The sequence below is a fragment of the Indicator indicator genome, chromosome 1, assembly GCF_027791375.1.
Source record: "Indicator indicator isolate 239-I01 chromosome 1, UM_Iind_1.1, whole genome shotgun sequence".
Classification (NCBI taxonomy): Eukaryota; Metazoa; Chordata; class Aves; order Piciformes; family Indicatoridae; genus Indicator; species Indicator indicator.
The window spans coordinates 75,060,196-75,072,889 of record NC_072010.1 but is presented as its reverse complement, the minus strand read 5'-3'; positions in this window follow the sequence as shown (position 1 = coordinate 75,072,889).

Genomic DNA, 12,694 nt, shown 5'->3' with positions numbered 1-12,694 from the left:
CACATTTTCTGTTACCAAGTTCAAATGTATTGTTCAGAAGCTTTGGGACACTGATTACCTGGGTAAACAGTAGGAATCATAACATGTGTCCTCTCTGACCTGTTACATCTAAGTGATACATAAATCAACCTCAGAACCAGACACATAGTATAAATTGAATAATAAATATTTCTGATGCCATATGTCTTTTTGTGATCAAAAGAAGTTTAGAGTGTTGAATATATTGATCCATTGATAATTTATTAGATTTTAATTATAATTACAACCTACAAAATACCAAGTGAAAATATACATATGTATATATATACATACTTCTCTCATTTGATTTCTCAAATCTTGCTTATAGTTTTTTTCCTTTTTTGCTGATAAGATTGTGGAATGCCTTATTGATTGTGACTTGCAATCATTTTCATAAAAGCATAATCCTATTGATGTCATAACATTCCTGAGGTTGTTAGACATCATGTCACAGATTAGAAGGGTCTTTAATTGAAGTAGCAAGAACACAGAAAGCCATAAAACTCTCAAAACAGCAAATCTAACTTAATTTGTTGTGACAGGAAGTAAGATGAAGGAATTAAAACTGCAATGACTTTAATTTGAACTGTCGTAAATGTTCAGGCTTATGGGGGTTGAATTTGAATTACATAAAATCAAATTAATTTCTTACATAGTCTTTTTTGAGAATTGTAATTTCACCCAATACATTTAAAGAGTTTGTTGAAAAGACTGGGATAATAAGTCACATAGAAACATATTTGAAAAATCAAACCAGAAAGCAGACATAATTTAAGACAAATACAAATCCTTTTTAGATGAAGTTAGTGGCAAATAAAGCTTGCACCCATTCCTGAGTTCATCCCAGGAACATGAAATTGCTCCCTCTGTCACTCTGCATTTTTGAGGTCTCCTGGTTTCATACCATTGCACTATACTGGTTTAGAACCAATACTTGCATAGGGAACAGTCATTTCACATTGCACATCTACCTTAACAAACACAGCCTCATTGCTCTGCAGTGCTTCTCTGTGAAGTAATTTCACATTAAGAGGACCACATTAGGTGGCTTTATTGTTAAGCATGGATTGTTGAAACCTTCTTTATATCTGATGCACTCTGAGAAAAAGAAACAAGAAAAACAGGTTTATTCTCTTAAGTAAAAACTTTATAGCTCCTTTATGAATTCTGGGGAAATTCACAGTATGAACTGATAAATCCTCTGGAGTGTTTATGAATATGTGTATCATTAGCTGCAGGGGGAGAAGGGATTGGCAAGAGCACTACGGATATGATCCCATTTGCATCTGCACAGTGGCAACTGACAGCTTTAAAGAGAGCTCTTTCTTTTTGACTCTGGTTATCTGCTCACATGACTCGTGAACATACAGCTATGACCATTTGTGTTGGGTTGATAGGGTGTTTGCTGTTTCACATGAGTGGATAATCATGGTCAGAAAGAAAAAGCTATCTTTAAAGAGAAGTAGTGATGTTCAATGAAAACAAGCTTCCTTTATATCTTTCAATCTATTCTTTCTTAGAGTGTTGAAGATGTAAAGATGAAGATTAGCTTGCAGAACGTAACAAATACATTGTAGATGTAAATATTGCAGTAGTAGAAAAGGTTGTTACACAACGTAAAACAAGAGAATAGGGAAGGACAGGCAGACCAGAGAGGATTCAGCTGATGAACTCTGCAGATCTTTTGAATTCAGATCTGCAACACAGGTATGTCCTTCAAGCTTAGTCATCTCAACCTCTCTTGTAGTCAAAGGTTAGTCAAAGCCTATTTCTCTCCACTGATTATAATGGGAATGTAATTTTAACTGTGAAGACTCTGAATTACATGGGACAGTTATAACCTATTAACTCTTTAATAATGTCTACATTTAATTAAAGAAATCCTGCTCACATGGATGACTTGCAATTTGACTATATCCTTAATAGTATGCAGCAGACATAAAAGCATCATTTTCTGGTATTGCAGAGTTAAGTCACATTTAACAGCCCCAGAACTAGGGCTTGACTTGGCTTCAGTGTAATATTGATGCTCATAACTTTTTTGGTATGCACATGGTATTAACAACCTTTCCCAAAGGTGATCTGTCATTCAGAAAAGTAAAACAAGGTCACAAGGCAATTTTCATTATTACATTATTTCAAGAAAAAGAGAACAGCCTAATTTCTTAATTAATGGCATGCTGCTGCACTCCAATTGATACAGTAGTTTCTAAAAGTATTATATATTTATCTTTTCCAGTCACTTCATAACTTCATAAGAGATCTTGGTGGAAATCATCTCACTGTGCAGTCACCTCACTGTGCTACTGTCTTCCCTAGCTTTTTAATTTTTTTTGCTGCTCTGTAATCTTAAGGGTCTTTCTCACTCTGTAGTACATCAGAAAGGATAATTAATGTAAGGGGAAGGCTATGTCAGCATAGGAATTAGTAACAGGGTAACTGGTTCAGCTTAAGATTTTCTGCATAGTGTTGCATTGCATTAGAGATACAGAGGTATCCTTTTTCAGCCTTCTAATCTTAGTTTTTCCTTAGCACTGAGTAGTTCCTGTGCCAAATACAGTTGAATCTCAACTTTATAAAAATCATTCAGTGAGCATACAAGTCAGAAGCATGCACCATGTCACAGCATTTGACATACGCCCCCACAGCATCCTAGTAAAAGTCCATCAATGTGGAGAGTTGCTCCACAGGATCTGGCTGAAAGGATCCATTTCAAAGTACTGCTTGTGAATGAAATAATCTCAGCTCCTCTGCAAATGTATTTTTAACTATTTCAAGGTTAAGAAAGCCTGCAAGTATTTATCTTCAGTATTTTTGTATGCACTTCTGTCCCAGGGAGCAGTATTACTTGAATTGAGAGCACAGAACAGTTACAGAAATTAGTAAACAATGATAATTTTCCACTTTCCTACAGTTTCTTTTGCCTTGTTCCACTTTGTGAAATGAGTGACTGCTACGATGGTGCACTACACAAAGGGAAGTGAATATTCTGAAGATTTTCAAAGAATATATATACTAAATAGATGTACTCAGAAAATAGATGCCAACAGTAATGCTGCTATTAAAACTTTCTAGTATCAAAAGGCCTTAAATTGTGTACTGACTTCTCATTGCTTCTGAATGACTTTTTTTTTTGTTTCTGACAGACCTGCTTCAGCAATGTATTTCTCCTTTATTGTTTAGAGAAAGACTGTAAAACAGATAAGTATCTTAGCTATGGAAATAAGCTAGAATGCCTTAAATTATGTGGGATTGTAAATGCTACCTCCCATAGGATTTACATCACTTTGTAAGACCTGTCAGTCTTTCTGTATAAATTTAGAAAGATGTTGATAATTACAGGTCTACATACGACAGCAAGTCCACAACCTGATCTGAAATATTCTGCTTGTGACTCACTGGGGCCCAACAGCTCTTCAGAAAAATCACTAGAAACAGGAAGGAAGTGTCAGTGGAAACCTTTGGGTTAAATTGCAGAAAAAAAAGACAGTTTCAAACCATCACAATTGTAAACCAAGTTTTCATTCTTTCCTTGTTTCTGTCTTTTTTGTAGTTTAACAGCTTATTGCTATTACTTTCATAACCTTTTCTATGGTATAGACTGCTGGTGAAATTGTAAATAAATTCATCCAACAACTTCTATGAAGTTGGTTTTATATGTACTTTACTGAATAGAGCATTAATAAATGGTATTTTATTACCTAGAATTATTGGCTATTTAAGTGTTGGTGGCTGTTCTTCTCTGTGTGCTTTGTGAACCATAGTCATACCCCAGGAAGCAGATTAGCTCCACTCAGATGCTAGCTCACTCCCTCTTGGTGGAATAGGAGAGAGAACCAGAAAAGCAAAAGTGAGAAAACCCATGGATTGAGATAAAGACACTTTAATACATAAAGCAAAACACTGTGTGTGTTAGCAAAGCAAAATGAGAAATTCATTCATCACTTCCCATCAGCAGGCAGGTGGTCAAGCTTCTCCAAGAAAGCAATGTTCCATCACATGTGGAACAGTTATTGGGAAGACAAATGCCATCTTCCTTCCCCCAGATTTATATGTTAAGCATGATTTCATAGGTATAGAATAGCTCTTGGGTCAGTTGAGGTCAGCTATTACAGCTGTGCCCCCTCCCAGCTTCTTGTACACCTCCAGCCTACTCACTGGTGGGTTGGGGTGAGAAGCAGGAAAGGCCTAAACTCTGTATAAGCACTGCTCAGCAGTAAGTAGAACATTTGCATGTTACCAACATTGTTCTCAGAACAAATCCAAAACATAGCCCCATACCGGGTACTATGAAGAAAATTAACTCTATCCCATCAAAAATGAGCACAGGGAGTGACAGAGCCTGGCTTTTAACCAACAAGTCATTAACCCAGCTTCTCTCTCTTATGTCCTTGAAAACATTTCCAATTTCTGTTATTTTCTGCATGACATTAAATTATAAACTTAAGAAAACAAGATCTGTGAATGACATCTTTAAAATGTTGATACATTTTAAATCTCTCCTGTAAGTGCTCAAAAGCTCATGCCATGTTGTTGGCTGCTTTAATTTAAAGAGAGGAAGGTAAACTGAATGGATGGATCATGGAGATTAGCTACTTGGATATAACTGAAGCCCTTGTTCTCTATTTAATGTGATAGTCTCCTTCCTAAGGAAATACAAAAATGACAGCACCTGCCCTTGCTGTTTGTTAAGCTCATCTGCATTTTTTCAATTATGAAATAACTCATCCTAGAAACCCAGGGGAACATGAATTATTAACTGAGCCAAGACTAAAATCTAATGGGAAATCATAAGATTATTATCAATTATGCAGTGAATATACCTTTTGAAGTTTATTCAGAATAGACAGACTCCCTTCTTATATATGAATACACAGTTTACTTTTAATGTACTCTGGTTTAATACTCTGAGTTTTATATACACAGTGAACATTACCCTCTGCAAACAACTGCAATTATTAAAAAAAAAATAAAGACAAATAGACAATATACTTCATTATATGTTGAAAGCACTGGCTTTAGACTGTGATGAATGCTTTTCAGAAAGATGAAATTATATCTATAAATTTGAAGCAATCAAAACTTTTCTATGTTTGAGATTATTCAATGCATTGCACTGATCTACTGCACTGTTGTATTTCTTAAAAAGCAGAGACTAAGCTCACTAACTTTTGATGGATACAACCACCATTCCATACAATAGAAGCAGACCTAAACTTGGTCTCAGGGTTACCTTCCTTATATCAGAATCATTATTTTACCTTGGAAAATGAGTAGACAACTTGTTTGCTTGTTTTTAGTATTATAATTCAACATCTAAATAGGACTGCGGGATTCTGACCATTGATGCCCAGGAAGATTGTACAACCAAAGGGTACTATATATTTACAAAGTTTTCAAGTTTTCTTTGTAGTCCAAAGCTAAATTTAGTTGAATTGATTTTACTTAGCTGATTTTTAAATTTTTAAAATATTGGCTTCATTAGGACCAAAAGCCATGCAAAATAATTCACAGATTTGCACATTTCTAGATACAATTTCAACTATCTTTTTCAATTATATTTTCAAGAATGTTTTATCATGGTATTTGTTCAATCGATTAGAATCTTTATTTCCAATAAAAACATGTTATAAATAAAAAAAAAAATAATGGGTAGAGCCTAATGTCTTGCAGTTTCATATTCAGACAAAAAGTAATTCTACACAATCTCATCTTTTCTCTCTTACTTTAAAAAGAATTTCTAAGGAAATGTGTTTAGCAAGAAGTTTGATGTCATTCAGTTACTAAGACTCTCTAATTATCACTGTTGTAAAATAATCACTCCCTAACTTAAAGTATGTGATTTTCACTTCTTCAGTATTGCATGTTATTAACTGAGCCTATGCCTTGTTGTCTTGATCAAGGTTTACTCTCTGTGTTTTAGATGACAGGCTACCCAACACGCTTCTTGAGAAGACAGAACTGGCAATACTCCTTTGTCTGCAAAACACTTGGTATGTAAACTTATAGAAACTGGACCCAGACCTGAGGGGACCTTGGCCAGCCTCAGTGGTGACTAGGAAAAAGGAAATTAGTTCTCTCTGGATTTATTGTATAAGATGGAGCGTATGTAAAAACAAGCTGCAAAAATGTGTGTGGTAGAGACGAAGGACCACAATGTTTTGCCTGTAACAGCACCTGTGTGACTGTACAGTGAATAATGTTTTATTGGCACTTGGCTATGTACACGTCATGCTCCATTTAAATCCTAGTAATTTCAATGTATTTTCCTGCCATAATGCATATCTCTTTCTGTGAAATTCATTGGAACTTGACTGTGCCATTCAAGTCCCATTGGTTTGCATTTTAACACCTCACAATGCTACAAAACAAATTCCTTGCAATCATTGATCCTGTTTCTGGCATTTCTGATGGTATTAAAATGAAAACTACATTGTGAATGCATCTGATGGTGGGAAGATCATCTAGTCAGGAGCATGCCAGTGTGTGTTTCAAGATGAGGTACTTAACCATACAACTTACCCAGTGAGGGATCACGCCAAGGTACATGTGAGTGTTATTGTGGGGAAAGATTCTTGCTTTGTTTGCACACAATTATTTTGAACTGGATATAAAGGTAAAAATGGCCTCCTAAGCCATATTTACCTGCTCTACAAAATGGAACATGTGTACATATGTACATGTGCATGTATATAACTTTGGACAATTTTTTTAATGGAGAAAGTGTTTTACTGCTTTATGCAGTTTTACACAAAGTAGTAAAATAAAAAGCATATCCAAGGTCTTACAATGACATAGATACATTCAAGGTTATTCTGAGTCTTCCTAGTGGCAACACTGTGTTTTACTATAGAAAAGATGTTCTATCTGAACCATAGCTCTTGAACCCAGAAGTGATTAATTGCTTTGTAAGGAGTGAAAATTTCCACTTCAAGGCCTGTGGGATATGATTCTTTAGTTTATGTAATTCAGAAGTCTTTTTGACTTTCGAAGTCACAGCTGTAAGTTCTTAGTTTTGTTTCAGACAATGTAAAATCATTCCCTGAAGTTGTCAGGCTCAGGATTTTGAGGTAAAGAAATAGGAAAATGCAAATTTGATGAGCCGCTGTTAGGTATTTTTCAAAGATGTAACAACAAACAAAATATCAGTGAGAATAAATGGCTGCAGTAGTTAGTAAATGACAGGTTACTGGCTGAGTCACTTTTAAAAAACACAGTGCAAGCAATGAGTACCTAGACATGGAATTACTTTGGTTTCTCCATCATAATTGCTATGAGGAACAATCTTTATGTTAAGTGGATCCCTACCACCACACATTTTCTTGACATGATAAATATATTGCATTGACCTCCTATCAATATCTCCAAGATCTTTCCTTATTTCATCTCAACTTTATTCTTCCAGAACTAGGTTTGGTTTTTTGGTTTTTTTCTCTCTGCAAAGGAACACCTGAGGATTCAAAGCAAAGTTGATGAAAATAACAACATACAGCCCTTTTGCTGATGACTTCCTATGTTTATTATTGCAAGAAGTCAAGTTTTCCATACAACTCACAGCTGAAGTAGCAAGTAGGACCTTGTAATTATTTCATGTGTCAGTGTTGCCACAGTGTTCTGCCTTCCCTGTTTTTGGTTTGTATCACACATATTCCACTGTGAGTCCTTGCATATGCTGTATGAAACACTGAAGCAGTTCAATGAAAACTCCTTCTATTTGGATGATACTACAAATTTCAAGGATATAAATGTATAAATGATGTACAAGAGTAGTCCAAGTGGAATGCTTAAGTCATCTACTGTATCCCGTATCTCTGTGAGGTATATAAATGCTAAACCCTTACCAAATAACAGCTTGCCTAATTAGTAAAAATTCATCTCCACCCTTATTGTTTCAATTAAAGAAGCTATTTTTAATTTCCCTTCTGAAGCCATCTTACATAAAATGATTGAATTAGAATGCCAGATACGTTACCCTCCTGAGAAAATCCACAGAGATTTTAACAGCATGAGATGTGATAATTCTTCTGCGGGTCCTATGCCTACTGAAACTCATCATTTGTAATTCTAAAGTGCTCCAATTATACAATGTTACCTCCATTTATTAAAACTTCTCCTAATTCCAATTTTTTTTTTTTGGCTGTGTTTGTGTTCCCAGGGAGATACTAGGTTACAGAGACTAAAGTTGATCTGTTAAGCAGATGATGATGGTTGCTGTTTTTTATGAGATTTGAAACAAAACCTAGGTAAGCTGTTTATACTCCTAGATCAGTGTCTAGTCTGTTAATTAGAATCTTCTCCACAACTCATCTTTTCTCTTTCCAGACCTATGACTCTCTTTGCAACATGCTCAGACTCCAGTGGAAATGCTAGAACATAGTTTTCCATCTTTCAACCTTGGGGTAAGAAGCATTCCTACTGGTTGCTATTGTGGTTATAGTTAAGCCAGGCCCTGCCCCCAGATCCTGTAGCAGGGCTTTGCACAGTAAACTATGATCTGGGAAGTGTGCATCTTCTACTCAATAGGTGACTTGAGACAGCAAGGTGTGCTTCAAATGATTATTCCTAAAGTAAAATGAAGATTTAGCCACAGTACCAGATAGACACTTGAGAGTGCTGCCCTGTACTTGGTTAGCTCATGCAAGAAAACATTTCTTCCATTTGCAAATGCAATGCTTTAATCGCTTAAGTAATGTTTTAGTGTCTCAGGAGGATATCTGAGATACTCAGATGAGGTAAGTGGAATATTTGGGATCCCTCAGGTGCCTAAATTTCTCTCACATGTTTCTGGAATCTACTAGGTGCTGTTTGGACCTTGCCTCAGCTGGTTCACATAGCACAGGAGCGAAATTAAAGTGAAATTGCTAACTGTAAATTATTTACCAACATTAGCTTTAGAAAATTTCACTAAAAACACAGTAGGAGAAGTGCACTATAAAATGGGAGATTTTCAACAAAATGACGGTTTTATAAATTACACTTTTAAGAAGCTGCAGGCTTTTATATGCACTATCATTTTTACATGCACTATCACGTTTAATGCTTAGTTTGGCCCCTGCTGCTCAGGCAGTATTATACCAAATTTTTCTGGGCAGTCATTGCTGCACTTTTCTCATCTGTTTAGCCATCTGGGTCCTGTGATGGCATATACATGGTATATCATAAAAGAGAAGTGCCTGGCATTTTCTCCATACTGCCACATGCAGAGCTGCAAAGGCAGCAGGGGAAGAAGCAATGTGCTGGAAAGATTTTTAAAACAAGTGGGCAGCCCTGCTTTGTGCTGCTAAAGGGATCTGCTGCAACTGGAGAAGAGAATTAGCTTCCTTTGGAAGAGAACAAAGAGAGAAACTGACATTTAATCAACAGGGAAGGGAGAAGGAAATGAAGTAACTCCAGAAAGGTAATGTTAGTATTCCCACTCACAATTCAGGCATCAGGGAATCGCATCTCAACTGTGTTCTCTCCATAAAAGACTACTCCAAGAAAGCAAAAGAAAAAAGCTACTATGAAAGTCATTTGCAGGGACACAACTGTGGCTGACTCCAGAGTGAATGGTTTCAAAATCTTGATTCCTGTGTACCAAGAAGGTGACAGCTGAACCCATAGCCCAGGTACTCAGAGGGCTCTCCCTGCACATCTCTCTTTTGGCACAACCCCAGGGGGCTGGCAGCTGTTATGGACCAAAATGGAGATTTTCTGATGACCCGTTAAATGTACTCGTTAATGTTTAAGTTAAAGGCTCCATGATAAGACTGACCTGAATGCCTTGATGGCCTATAGAGTTGAGTAGTGCATGTGACAAGCCTCCAACCAGGACACCAGATGACATCCTACCTCTATAGAGAGTCACTTGGAAGGCTTAAAGAGACAATGGATGGGGCTGTCTAACTACAGGCAGCCTTGGCTCCTACTTAGTGACTAATTTTGCTTCTCTTAGAGAACAGCCTGTGGGACAGAACTGGTGTGTCAGGCAGTAATCTGCTCCTCTGTGACTGCCATAGGCTCCCACATTCCTTGCTGGGAGCACGTCCTCTATCTCAACACTGACTGCAAATGATTGCCCATGAGGATTTATATGTGCATGATCTTCAATACTTTTCCATTTGCAGATCCTAAATGCATATCTGAATTTATATTTGGTGAGTTTAAATATACTGGTGCTAGGCTGCCTTTACCTTGTCTGCTCCGTGATAAATAATTTAAGTCAACATGTCCATTTTTATAACTGTTTAGTGAACTGGACCAGAGCACCAATCTGGCTGAAAAGCAACCTGCCTAAAGCAAATCATTCAGGGCAGCTCCTCATTCTGGCTTAGCAAGTAACCACACAAACATTTGTGCCAGAACATTGCAAAAGGTAATCTGGGGACAGAAACGAGTAGCTGGGTTGGGGATTTTGCCAGAAATACTGGCTTATGATGATCTAAATCTATGATGATCTAAATCTTGTGCTGAACTACCCTTCATTGACTGTTGTGCAGTGCCTTCAGCATAGATTCAGGCTGTTGAGATTTTTTAAACTCTAGCATGAGAACTACTGCTTTAAGCATAAAACAAAGCAATAGCATGCCCTTGTGCTGATTCTGACTCCCTGTGAATAAAACATGTTGGGATAAGCTCCTTCTCTGGGGCTGTTTCTGGTGGATAAGACATTGTGTGATTGCTATCTGTGTTGTACTTGGTGGGCATGGTTTATATGAAAACTGGTAAACAGAGACCCATGCAGCCAGAGAATTCTTCTGAGAGTGTGGTTTAATGTCATCTGTTCCCCAGTGTTGCTCTGAGCCCTTCTGTGAAGGACAGTCAAGGGACATAACACGTTCATCAAGTGCTCTGTTGGTATCCATAGCATTCCAGCAAAGATGGAGGGCCAAAACCAGAAGATGGCTCAGTACTCTGCAGTTACAGCCAGAGGCACCACAGTGGTAAGGCAGCCCTGGAGCAAACCCAAGTTTTCAGAGTTATTAATGCCTCTGCCTATCATTCCCAGAAATTCCTCCTTTTCTTAGTTTCTGAAAGGCAAAAAGTTATGAAAGACACTTAGCAAGAAATAAAAGACTTCTTCTTTGTAGTAGTAACTATATAGGGTGCTTAGTCTTTCTAAATCCAGTCCTGAAAAACCACGACTTACTGCCAGCTCCAAAGGACCACTATTACTATGCTACTAAATGACCATATGTCTCCAAAAAAGACACTTGTACAAGTTGTTTACAACCTAATTCTGTCACACTTGCTCATGTCGACTTCTGCTTTGCTCCAGCAGTAAACCCCTCCCCACCAGCTCAGAGGGCTTCTTGCAGAATTAAAAGCTCCTGATTTCCTAATGGGTCAAGTTGGCAGGAACAGGTTTTATACAGAGAACAAGGGGAAAGGATATTTCATCATTTCTGAGGCATTCTTCAGTTTAAGTGTGACAACAGATGGAGCGGGGATTAGTTATAAAACAATGTGGACTTTTAGTAAAAAGTATTCTTGCATGATAGTAATTTTCTGATGGTTTATTTAATACACTCATTCAAACTAAGGGATGGTTACAGTATAAATAAAATGCTTATCTTCAGTGAGTGCCTTTGATAGATAATGTCAGGATGATGTATACATGTTTGGAGAAACATGCAGAGAAATATTGGCCAAAAAATAAAATCTATAATGTGCTCTTTATGATCTAGCCTGAAATTCTAGCTGTTGATATGCAGCAGGAGTTGACACTACTCGCTGTGAGTTTCACACCCCACTGAGGCTGTCTACATGGTCTTTTGCAGACTGACATATGTTCTCCCTGCTTTTACTTCCAAGCAGCAGCCATTTAGCTGTGCCTGCTTGTGCCACATTGCAGCACTCTGCTCCAGCTGCACTGCAGGGTGCGAGTTGCAGGGTGCATGCTGCTGCAGCTCAGGGCTGATCCAGCTCTGTGGCTCGCAGTCTCAGTACGCTCCTTGCCAGGCTCTGTTAGACCAGGAATGGAGCTTGTGTAGCTGGACAGGCCAATAGCCTCACCCTCTGAGGATACAGATAAAATGCTAGTTCAAAACTATTGCTTATATCAGTATAATATACATGGTAGGGGTCCAAACTCTTGGCAATGTTTACCATTAGGCAGCCCTACTGTTCTGACCATGTTCTGTCTCCTTCTTTAGCCCTTAGGTGAGGAGGCTGCCTTCGGTTTTGCCCAGAGGTTTCTTTGGTACTCCTTATGAACCTAATGTAAGGACTGATATGGGGGGAAATTTTCTAGGGAAAGGCAGGAATTTTCTGCATTTCAGTAAAATAATTTCCTTGATTCAGTTCATAGAATTAAACACATTTTAGATAAGTCTGTACGGGAAGCCTTATTCTCAAGCTGGGGATCTTAATGCTCTTATCCAAGTTAACAGCACTCTATACAAATATTGCCTTCTTAATGCCATTGCTTTCTAGCTAAGATTCCACCAGCAATCTACCTGCAGCACAGAAGCACTACTGCTGGCCTGCTGCACAGATACTGAGATGACGGTACCAGGGTGAATTTCCTTAGTTAGAGGTATTCTTCTGGGCAACAGGAGGTGCTCTAAAGGCATAAGTTCTATGCACTTTCACAGTAGAGGATTTAACATCTGAAGCACACATTTCAGGACTAAAAGGCAGATGAGTTAGAGAGTTCTTGTTAGCTAGAAGTAAGGCACAATTCCATTACCACACA